The sequence below is a fragment of the Heterodontus francisci genome, chromosome 25 (assembly GCF_036365525.1).
Source record: "Heterodontus francisci isolate sHetFra1 chromosome 25, sHetFra1.hap1, whole genome shotgun sequence".
In the NCBI taxonomy this organism is placed as follows: Eukaryota; Metazoa; Chordata; class Chondrichthyes; order Heterodontiformes; family Heterodontidae; genus Heterodontus; species Heterodontus francisci.
The window spans coordinates 67,161,296-67,173,669 of record NC_090395.1 but is presented as its reverse complement, the minus strand read 5'-3'; the positions used below and the strand labels follow the sequence as shown (position 1 = coordinate 67,173,669).

Sequence of the window (12,374 nt, the reverse complement as noted above, 5' to 3'; positions counted from 1 at the left end):
TTCCAAATCTGGTGAGAAAGAGATGAGCAGACAGGAGAGAGGCCTTTTCAGTCCAGGAGCAAACAGCTTTCTGAGTTTTAAAACTCTGTGGCAAGTTCAAATTCAAAAAAGTCCAACAGCCAGTCAGTCATGTGACTAAACTGGTCTGACCGCGTCTGTTTGTGTATAAGGCCATTTTAGCAGTTAACCTGGAATGCTAGCCACTCCACCTTCAACGTCTGGTATTCAAAAGTCCATTGTGGATTAAATTGGAGCAGGAAGTGGCCCCTTTGTTCTTTCCAAGTAATGTCTGTTACAATGCAACTGCTGTTCCAATCAAGGGTCTGGTGGATTTTGTCTTTGTACACAAATCACACAAAGTTAACATGCAGGTACAGCAAGCAATTAGGAAAGCAAATGGTATGTTCGCCTTTATTACAAAGGGATTGGCATATAAGAGTAAAGAAGTCTTATTACAATTATATAGATCCTTGGTGAGGTCACACCTGGAGCATTGTGCACAGTTTTGGTCTCCTTACCAAAGGAAGGATATACTTGTCTTAAAGGGTGTGCAACAAAGGTTCACTAGACTGATTCCTGGAATGAGGAGATTGTCCTAGAATGAGGGGATTGCCCTATGAGGAGAAATAGAGTAGACTAGGCCTATATTCCCTGGAGTTTAGAAGAATGAGAGGCAATCTCATTGAAACATATAAAATTCTTAAAGGGCTTGGCAGGGTAGATGCTGGGAGGATGTTTCCCCTGCCTGGAGAGTCTAGAACTAGGGGTCACAATCTCAGAATAAGAGGTTGGCCATTTAGGATTGGGATAAGTATTTTTTTTCACTCAAAGGTTGTGAATCTTTGGAATTATCTTCCCAACAAATATTTTTCACCCAGTGGGTGGTGGGGGTCTGCCCGAAAGGGTAGCTGAGGCAGAAACCCTCAAATTCATTCAAAAGGAGTCTGGATATGCACATCAAGTGCCGTAATCTGCAGGGCTACGGACCAAATGCTGGAAGTAGATTAGAACGGGTGGATTGTTTCTCGGCCGGCGCAGACACGACGGGCCAAGTGGCCTCTTTCTGTGCCTTAAACTTTCTATGATTCTATTCTATTCTATAAGAGAGCTGCGGATGCTCAGATGTCGAAGAATTGTAAAACCGAGATCAATAGATTTTTGGATACTAAAAATCGAGCAATACGGGAATAAGGCAGAAGGGTGACATTGAGGTAGAAGATCAGCCATATTGACTGATGGAGTAGGCTCGAGGGTTCATATAACTTATTCCTGTTCCTATTTCATATGTTTACATATTATGTATATACATATATATATATATATATATGCATATTTATGCACAAATATCTCTCTTTCTCAATATATATTATTTATATATATATATATGCACATGTAAAAGAAAATGCCTATGTGTATCGACACACACACACAGATGTGGAAAATGGCCGAGACATGGAATATTCATCATTGTTTTCTACTTGCATGGCTTTGTGTTCTTTGACTGTGATGAGGGTATCAATATCGTCTTGAGTTAATTGGCAATGAGTTTCTCAGTTTTGCTACTTAGCTAAGTGCAGGAAAATGTTGTGATGTAATGTGCTGCTCTCAGAGTGTTCAGCAATCCATCGTCAATCCCCACTGGGTCACAGAAGCTAATAAGTTCTTAATGATGGTTGTTGCCACCGGCATAGTACTGGCCAGGAGTAAGCAAGTGGAATGCGGGCCTTGACACGTTCAAAGAGAAGAATCTCTCGAGCTCACAACGAGGAAAATATGTTGTACTCAAATAGTTTTAGAAAGTACACTTTGGTTTCCTCCTATAAATACACTGTCCATTGTGAAATGGAACTGTTCAGTTTAAGGAAGAACCATGTTCAAGTGCCTAGCTGATGCTTCACTGTACACTGGTGACCCACAGGAAGAGGATAGAAAGAAAACCCACCTGAGTTCCTGAATGGAGGGAAGGAGGGAGAGAAAGAGAGTGTGTCTGAGATTGAGAGTAGTGGGAGAAGGCCAGGATCAGAATCAGCTGTAATGCGCCCTTTGGTGGACCAGCTAGCTGACAGTCACTGAAAACTGTTAGAAACCATTTATTTTAGTGCCTTTCCTGTCCTCGAAGCATGTCGCAGCCAATCAGCTACTTGTTTGAAGTGTACAGCACAGGAACACAGCAACCAATTTGCACACAGCAAGTTCCCAGCATTGAGCTAATGATCACTTTTTCTATTTGGTTGATGGATAAATGTTGTCCAGGACACCAGAATGCCCCTGCTTTTCTTTGAATAGTGCCATGGGATCTTTTCCATCCAGTTCAAGAGTCCTGGGCTGAAAGGCGGCACCGCTGACAGTGCAGCACTCACTTGATACTGTACTGAAGTGCTAGTCTAGATTATGTGTTTGAACCCACAACCTTCTTACTTGGAGACTACAGGCTAAAGACATCCAATGAAGAACGGCTAAATGGCCAGCATACTGGAGGGCTAGCATAAGTCAGCACCTACGGTGAGGAGAGCAAACAGGGAGAAAGGTGAAATAAATACTGAAAATGCTGGAAATACTCAGCAGGCCAGGCAGCATCTGTGAAGAAAGAAACAGTTAAAGTTTCAGGTCGATGACCTTTCATCAGAAGAAAGGTGTGCAGTTTATAGTTACAGGGTGTTCACAAGATCCGAATAATCGTGTTGAGGAAGCATACTGTTGAGATCAGCTAGCTGTCTTCAATCCATTCAAACATTTTGAACTGCATTTATATTTAGCATTAAAACAACATTGTTATTAAAAAGCAATACGAGTGAGACTCAATCTGACTGTCTTACCCTTCAGGTGACCTTCTTCCACCCCCCCCCCCCCCCCCCCCCCCTCCATCCTCAGTACTTCTCTGATCAACTTATTACTGCCTCAAATTGTACTGCCAAGGAAACAAGTACAAAAATTACAGAATTGGAAGCTAAACGTCCATCTCTGGTTGAGTTCAAAAGGAGGTGGAATTACTCCTCATGTTTGTTTGCAATTTGCAAGAATTTTTATGATGAAGTGAGGACCTCCTGGGGATTGCAGAGATTTTCTTGGCAGGGCTTCAGTGCTGGGAACGTTTGAAAGAAAATGTTGCAGAGTGGGATGGAGAGCGCTAGCGGGGGGTATTGTGGTTCAGAGGCTATTGTGACTGGAATGATCATTGTGGGTCGGGATCACCGTGAGTGGAACGGGCACTGCAAGTCAGGGGTCACTGACTGAAATGGGCACTGTGGGCCAGGGGTTATACTGACTGGAGCGGGCACTATGGGTCAGAGAGCATGCAAAAAGACATGTGCCGCTGAGCATAGGATCTCAATACACATACTCACGAAACATATGTGTGTGAACTTGAACATTTTTGTGAATTCGTACAATTGTATGACAAAAAGCAGAGTACGCGTTTTTTTAATTGCTTTGTGTGCTGTACTTCCTTGGTTTCCATGTGGTGAATGGCCTACTCCTGCTCCTATTTCTTATGTTGTTATGATGTTCTTAAACATGGTGAAGTACCTTTATCTGTATTGTGTGAATGGATGTAAGGAGCTTTCCACTAAAATTAGTGCATGTGGCTAATCTGGAGTCATGGTAGCAACATATGGCTAGTTTGTAATTTCGAAAGGGAAACACTGGCCTAGATTATGTGCTCAGATCCTGGAGTGGGACTTGAATTGCAGAGCTTCTCACTCAAGGTGAGTGCTATTACTGAACCAAGGTGAGAGTACTATTACTGAACCAAGGTGAGAGTGCTATTACTGAACCAAGGTGAGAGTACTATTACTGAACCAAGGTGAGAGTGCTATTACTGAACCAAGGTGAGAGTACTATTACTGAACCAAGGTGAGAGTACTATTACTGAACCAAGGTGAGCGTGCTATTACTGAACCAAGGTGAGAGTACTATTACTGAACCAAGGTGAGAGTACTATTACTGAACCAAGGTGATCGTGCTATTACTGAACCAAGGTGAGAGTACTATTACTGAACCAAGGTGAGAGTGCTATTACTGAACCAAGGTGAGAGTACTATTACTGAACCAAGGTGAGAGTGCTGTTACTGAACCAAGGTGAGAGTACTATTACTGAACCAAGGTGAGAGTGCTATTACTGAACCAAGGTGAGAGTGCTATTACTGAACCAAGGTGAGAGTGCTATTACTGAACCAAGGTGAGAGTACTATTACTGAAGCAAGGTGAGAGTGCTATTACTGAACCAAGGTGAGAGTACTATTACTGAACCAAGGTGAGAGTGCTATTACTGAACCAAGGTGAGAGTACTATTACTGAACCAAGGTGAGAGTGCTGTTACTGAACCAAGGTGAGAGTACTATTACTGAACCAAGGTGAGAGTGCTATTACTGAACCAAGGTGAGAGTGCTATTACTGAACCAAGGTGAGAGTACTATTACTGAACCAAGGTGAGAGTACTATTACTGAACCAAGGTGAGAGTGCTGTTACTGAACCAAGGTGAGAGTGCTGTTACTGAACCAAGGTGAGAGTACTATTACTGAACCAAGGTGAGAGTGCTACTACTGAACCAAGGTGAGAGTGCTATTACTGAACCAAGGTGAGAGTACTATTACTGAACCAAGCTAACGTATCTGTTACTTGTTACATTTTCCATCTGCTTTGTAGTATTTTTAAAAAATATTTTACAGTCTTTATCGTAAACTCCTTGTTGTATTTTTGAACCTGCAGACTCTGTTCCTCAGGTGGCTTTGCTGCCCCCATCAACTCAATACCACTCTGGAAAACATTTGGAAAGAAATTGAGTATTTAAAAAGAGGAGAGATGCTGGAGGCCAGGCTTTTTTTTAATTTGTTCATGTGATTTGGGCATCACTGGCTAGGCCAGCATTTATTGCCTATTCCTAATTGCCTTTGAGAAGGTAGTGGTGAGCTGCCTTCTTGAACCGCTGCAGTCCTTGGGGTGTAGGTGTACCCACAGTGCTGTTTGGAAGGGAGTTCCAGGATTTTGACCCAGAGACAGTGAAGGAACGGCGATATAGTTCCAAGTCAGGATGGTGTGAGGCTTGGAGAGGAACTTGCGGGTGGTGGTGTTCCCATGCATCTGCTGCCCTTGTCCTTCTAGATGGTAGAGGTCACGGGTTTGGAAGGTGCTGTCGAAGAAGCCTTGGTGAGTTGCTGCAATGCATTTTGTATATGGTACACACTGCTGCTACTGTGTGTCGGTGGTGGAGGGAATGAATGTTGAAGGTGGTGGTTGGGGTGCCAATCAAGTGGGCTGCTTTGTCTTGGATGGTGTTGAGCTTCTTGAATGTTGTTGGAGCTGCACCCATGCAGGCAAGTGGAGAGTATTCCATCATACTCCTGACTTTTAAGTGGTGGACAGGCATTGGGGAGTCAGGAGGTGAGTTATTTGCCGCAGAATTCCCAGCCTCTGACCTGGCTTTTGGTGCTCAGGCCCAGAACTCATCCTTGTGATTGATGCGATCCTGTGCGGAGGCTTTAACCGAGTCACTCTGAAGTGGAGATAGTGACCTTACCCAAGCATGAGTTCCTCATTCAGCTCAGCGTGTTCAATGTCATCTTTCCAAATGAGTGACCCTTACCCAGGCCAGTTGTATGTTGCCATTCGCACCATGTTACCAAAGCAATTTGGCAGGTTTGGCCACAGACAGCCAATTCCATCTAGCTTAAGCCCCGTAATCCATGCTGGCACTTCAGTGCAGAATGCCGCACTGTCAGAGGTGACATCATTCAGCTAAGACATTAAACTGAAGCCCAATCTGCCCTCTCAGGTGGTTGTAAGAGATCCCGTGACACTAGTTCAACAAAGAGATTGGGAGTTCTCCTCCGTGTCCTGTCCAATATTTATCCCTGAATTAACATCACTAAAACAGATTATCTGATCACTATCACATTGCTGTTTGTGGGAGCTTGCTGCGCACAAATTGGCTGCCACGTTTCTAACATTACAACAGTCACTGCACTTCAAAATTACGTCATTGGCTGTGAAGCTCTTGGGACATCCTAAGGTTACAAAAGGTGGTATATAAATGCAAGTTCTATTTCACAATTAGTCAATTGAAGGTAATAGAACTTCGAACAGTTGATTGAGATTTCGATGGCCCCAACAATGGACAGCAGCAATGCCCCAAACCCCTGTACCACGCCCATCCCCTACCCTTGGGCAGAGCACTGAGGGATAGCCAGCCAGTGTCAAGTGTGCCTCAAGTGAGGCATTGGAAAAGCCTTTCAGATTGGAGCTGCACTGCAGTTTCTTTAAGGACTGACCAGGATTAAGACGTGTTCAACATTTTTTTTTTACATATTTTCTGTACTTGTATTTATAATGAAAAGATTCATGAGATCTTTTATATGTGAGTACCTCACAGAGGTAGAAATTGCCTGAGCTGTTTTATTCCCAACAGAACCTTGCTCGCTGAAGTGAAAGTAGAGGGTTCCAGTTGTCGGGAAAGTTTGTCATTAAATGGGCATTGGTGCGATCCATTTTAAAACGGAAAAAAAAATGTGTGGAATGAAAGTAGCTGTCTCTATATTGTGCAAGTCGGATGTTTAGTGTAAATAATTAATGAAAACAAACACACAGCAATGAGTCATCCATTCTACTGCCATACATGTGTCCTACTTTCTGTCCACAGTGGTGGGGTGTGTTTTACAAGATTACTAGGCAATGCAGCATGGGTTTCTGGATGATGTCACCAGTATACTGGGAAAGATACAGCCACTGAGTGGCTGGGTTGTGTTAACAGATTGCGACATCAGTCCTCATTGAGTACTTAGTCTGTCTGACCTGGAATGGTTAAGACCATCACCATACACCAATGATGCTTATAAAAAGTACAGATGAAAGTGTGTACACCCCTTGGTGATCTGAAGGGAACTCCAAGGACACCCCCTTTGCAACAAATCACACTAGCTGGCACTATATAAAAGAACAGAAAGACTTGCATTTAGGGCCTTTCATGACCTCAGAACGTGCCATAATGCTTCACACCAATTAACGACTTTTCTTGATTTGTAGTCACTGTTGTAATCTGGCATCTGCGACATCCACTTTCTGCACAGCAAGCTCCCACAAACCACAATGTGATAATGACTAGAGCATCTGTTTTAGGTGTTGTTTGAGGGATATATGTTGGTCAGGATACCAGGGAGAGTTCCCCTGATCATCTTCAAATTAGTGCTATGGGATCTTTAACAACTACCTGTGAGGGCAGAGAAATTCAGTTTACCGTCACATCCAAAAGATGGCACCTCTGACAATGCAGCATTCCCTCTGCTGCACTGGAGTGCCAACCTAGATTTTGTGCTCAAGTCTCTGGAGTGGAACTTTAATCCACAATCCTCTACCTCAGCAAAGGTATTACCAACGGAGCCACAACTGATGTCTTGATATCTCAATCATGTGAATCAATGTGATGACACGTAGCTAGTTCTGCAGTGATATGCCATGTGACTAGTACCACAAATATGGGAACTTTTCACTCATGGGAAAATCCACAACGCATCCTGTATATATTATTGTATAGCGTTTGGCTGTGTGTTATTTTATTGATGGGTCTTAATTTGAGTGGAAACTGAAGTGCATTCCAGAGTGATGGAATCGGTGTATGTGGGTATAGCAGCATTCCGGATGGTGATCTAATAATAAGCCTGGATCTGGGACCTTTCTCCCTTATCAGTTACATTGTAAGGATCATGCCGAACCCAGGCCAATGATTGGTGTTATTGATCAGTCAAAAACACAAACAGTTGCACGTGGTCACCCTGCTCCCACTGCACGTGCAGCAACTCCATAAACTGAGTCATCCTACCCTGCATAATAAATAGCAACGCCATACAGTTGGATAGTGAAGTAACCCCCTACACTGAACAAACAGAAGCTTCATACAGTAATGATTATTCACAGATTTATAGTTCGCCCATCTCAATATTTAGGTATGAGGGAAAGAAATCGGAAAGAATTGTCACTTGATTGTGTGTGTGCAAAGTGGTATGTGTGTGCGTGTGGGTGTGTGAGTGTCTGTGTCCCTCCATGGCCTTACCCCTCCCTGTTTTTGTAAATTCCTCCAGCTCCGCAGCCCTCCGAGATATCTGTGCTTCTCTAATACTGACATCTCACGCATGACTGATTTGAATCGCTCCACCATTGGTGGCCATGCCTTCATCTTTCTGGACCCTAAACTCTGGAATTTCCTCCCTAAACCTCTCTGCCTGTCTAACTCTTTCTCTTCCTTTCAGGCATTCCTTAATATCTGTCCCAATGTCTCCTTTTGTGAGTCGGTGCTCTATTTTGTTTTATAATGACCATGTCAAGGTCCTTGGGAGGTTTAATTACATTAAAGGCACGATATAAATATAAGTTGTTGTGGTGGTGTGTGGTGTGTGTGGGTGCGTGTCTGTGTGTATGCTGTGCATGGGTATCCATGTGCAGTATGCATGGTTGTTTGGGGTGTGGGTCTGTGTGTCTGTGGTGTGAATGCGTTTATATCTGTGTGTGTAATATATGTGGGTCTGTGTCTGTGCGCGATGTGCGTGCGTGTCCTGTGAGTTGGCTCCTTGCCGGGCCAATGGAACAGAATCCCTTGATGTCCCCTTAATGTTTATGAACACTTTCTAATCTGATCATGTCTGTGTGATAACGAGGTTCTGTTTCATAAGAAAACAGTTGCCATCTCTGTGGACCTTGAATGGTTAAATTCTATTCCATTCTGTACTATGCGTCTGTAGTTGTGTGCTCAGTATACGTACCGAGGCAAATAGAAATCATTGGCTTTGGTTGCATAATCGGGGTAGATGTCTCTGAATTTATTTACCTTGTTTTGAAAATAAATTACCCCTTTCCTCTCTTTTTCTGGGATGCAGTCGCACAAGAACCCTTCCCAAAGTGGCAACTTTTTATGTGCATACTTAGAAGTTTGTCGGCAGGCTATGTAATCATACATCATATTATTACTGATCACAACCCTGCTCTCTCCTGTTGTCTACACACTTGGCCTTCCCAGTGTATATCACTGGATCAAGGGCGGCACAATGGCGCAGTGGCTAGCACTGCAGCCTCACAGCTCCAGTGACCTGGGTTCAGTTCTGGGTACTGTCTGTGTGGACTTTGCAAGTTCTCCCTGCGACTGTGTGGGTTTCCTCTGGGTGCTCTGGTTTCTTCCCACATGTCAAAGACTTGTGCGTTGATAGATAAATTGGCCATTGTAAAAATTGCCCCTAGTGTAGGTAGGTGGTAGGAGAATTGAGGGAAGGTGGGTTGTGAGAGGGAAAATTGGGATTCATGTAGGATTAGTATAAATGGGTGGTTGATGATCAACACAGACATGAAGGGCCTGTTTCGGTGCTGTATGACTCTAAAATCAGTTTCTTTTTTTCCCCTTATTCTTACCCCAAGGGTACTGAGGCTAATTATAGTACCCCCGACCCCAACTGCAACAATTAATTAGGATCTTCCAACTAATATATGGCTTTAATAGCCCACCAAGTGCTGCCTTGGCTTGCTAGGCCGGAAGTGTCAAAAATGTCAATTTTGGGGTCCTGGCAATCCAATACTTTTAGCCCAGGTGTCTATTAGTGCTTATATTTCCTATTTGCTGTTTTTTCCTGTTTGAATGTTCTAGAGGTAGAAATTGGTAATTGGGTGCAAAGCAGAGCAATTTAGCAATGGGACAATCTGCGTAGGCGTTTGTTCCACTGACAAATACATTTTTTTCAGGCTCCTCAGCGGACGTCTAAAACAGGCCTTGAATAATTAAATTCGAGGCCTAGCGCCTGCTTGAGGACCTAGTGACTGTTAAGTGGGGGAAAAAAACACCTTCTGGGGGAGCAGCAATGCTTTCTTAACTCCAGGCATTCGCAATTAACCACTCTAGTTCCCCTCATAGGACTGGGGGCTGCAGTTGTCAAGGCAAGCAGCACGAAATTGACACCATCTGTTGGGTGAACTGCCCGAGGAGCAACCTCTGTCAATCCTTCGGCCACTTGCTAGGAGTGTGTGCTACCGAGGCTGGGTCCAGGGTTGCCAATTTTGTTTGGATGCATTAATATAAAAGCAAAATACTGCGGATGCTGGAAATCTGAAATAAAAACAAGAAATGCTGGAACCACTCAGCAGGTCTGGCAGCATCTGTGAAAAGAGAAGCAGAGTTAACGTTTCGGGTCAGTGACCCTTCTTCGGAACTGACAAATATTAGAAAAGTCACATGTTATAAGCAAGTGAGGTGGGGGTGGGGCAAGAGATAACAAAGGAGGTCTAAATTGGACCAGGCCACATAGCTGACCAAAAGGTCACGGAGCAAAGGCAAACAATATGTTAATGGTGTGTTGAAAGTCAAAGCATTAGTACAGATTAGGTGTTAATACACTGAATATTGAACAGCAGCAAGTGCAAACCTGAAAAAAAACAGTGGGTAAGCAAACTGAACAAACTAAGATGAAATGAAATAAATGCAAAAAAAGGATTGTAAAAAATGTAAAAAAGAATGTTAAAAAAAAAGGAAGAAAAAATAACTAAAAATGAAAGTAAAATGGGGGGCTGTCATGCTCTGAAATTATTGAACTCAATGTTCAGTCCGGCAGGCTGTAGTGTGCCTAATCAGTAGATGAGATGCTGTTCCTCGAGCTTGTGTTGATGTTCACTGGAACACTACAGCAATCCCAGGACAGAGATGTGAGCATGAGAGCAGGGGGAAGTGTTGAAATGGCAAGCAACCGGAAGCTCAGGGTCCTGCTTGCGGACTGAGCGGAGATGTTCCGCAAAGCGGTCACCCAGTCTGTGCTTGGTCTCCCCAATGTAGAGGAGACCACACTGTGAGCAGCGAATACAGTATACTACATTGAAAGAAGTAAAAGTAAATCGCTGCTTCACCTGAAAGGAGTGTTTGGGGCCTGGGATGGTGAGGAGAGAGGAGGTAAATGGGCAGGTATTACACCTCCTGCGATTGCAGGGGAAGGTGCCATGGGACGGGGACGAGGTGGTGGGGGTAATGGAGGAGCGGACCAGGGTGTCGCGGAGGGAATGATTGTTTGGATGCATTCCTGGTTTCATCACAGGACCATCCTGCCTCCAACCACTCCGCCCCACCCTCCTGTCATTGGTCACCTGACATACCCATCCTCCGAGTGCCCCGCCTTCCCAACCCAAATCAGTTAGTCAATAGACTTTGTAATACCCAATTGGATGATTTTTGACTGCCATTCAAACAGCTTTTTTCACCCACCTCTGATAGTTTTATTACTAATAACCAAAGTGCTCAAAACATTTTTTTAAATATAATTTTTTTTAACCCTCCTATGAATTTCCTCCCCGAGTTACTTGCAGCAGGGTCCTGGAGCTTTACCTTTCATTCTTGGAGACTCCGGGGCAACCCTAGAGGGTTAACAACCTTTGTCTTGGTTGAGAAAATGGATCCCGATGAATTTTTATTCCTTAGGGTCCAGAGGTTTGGGATGGGCTGTTCTTACAGTTGTTACCTTATTGGTGGCGATAAGCCTTAAATTAAAACACCAAGATCTATTAGTATGACAGCTTTTGAGAAAAATGCACCCTAATGGGAAAATAGATTTGAATGTTAATGTGAAATGTCAGGGTGCCCATTGTGAACGGTTACATGGATCTGTGAAAACAGCAAAGCTTAGACAAGCCTCTGCTAGGCTATGGATATGGTCGTCTGGTGGACTTGTAGTCCAGTAGGCTTGGAATAATCTGGAGAATGTGTGTTCAAATCCCACCATGGCAGTTTGCAAACTTGAATTCAGTTTTTAAAACAGCTATCAGTAAAAAGTGACTCTGAAGCTATTGGATTGTTGTAAACAACAGTGTTGCTTTTATGAACCAGTCAGTCCTTTGAGTTTTGCTGCATATGGCCTAATTTAAAATCTAATCTCCTCCGAGCAGGTGAAGATGAGGTGGGATTAGTGCTAAATATTTTAACAAAGCACTTGCTCCAAATCAGCGCACAAGGAGTTAATCATCAGCAGCCGAAGGCCGACTCTTGGTAATAATTGGCTGATTGAAGTTGAGCGTGCTCAGAATGGCAGGTAGAGGAGTGTGTGAAAGAGCAGTTGGCTTGTCGTCCTGGTCTGTGTGCAGGCCATATGTGAGAGAGGTTTAAAGAAACCCACCACTGCAGTGTTTGACAAGTGTCAGCCTATAAAGGGTAAGTTGTGTTAGAAGCCACTGATCGCAGGAGGGTTTGGAGCTGCAGGGTAGGTGAGTGAAATCTCTTCTTTATTACACACACACATACCAGGTGTAACGAGAGTTACAGCTGACATGGCAGTGAAGTGTGGACTGCCTGCGCCAGTTAGAACTTGGTTGAAGCAACTTTATGTTTGATTAAGAATTACTGTAATTTTTGGGAGTTTAATGTAAC

At 43.7% G+C, this 12,374-nt stretch overlaps 1 protein-coding gene across 11 annotated transcripts in view; it reads left to right on the top strand.

Annotated features, from left to right (window-relative positions):
• The window catches only part of plekha6 (pleckstrin homology domain containing, family A member 6), a 307,598-nt gene that overhangs the window by 159,448 nt on the left and 135,776 nt on the right, over positions 1-12,374 (top strand). For 2 of the 11 annotated variants that reach the window (XM_068057426.1, XM_068057427.1), the window contains exon 1: positions 12,045-12,158. The exons of 7 other annotated variants lie outside the window; for them this stretch is intronic. The gene's annotated coding sequence lies outside the window, so the exon portion shown is untranslated. Of the gene's footprint in view, positions 1-12,044; positions 12,212-12,374 lie in introns of those variants that run through there. 2 more of the 11 variants (XM_068057430.1, XM_068057428.1) reach the window with 1 other exon arrangement.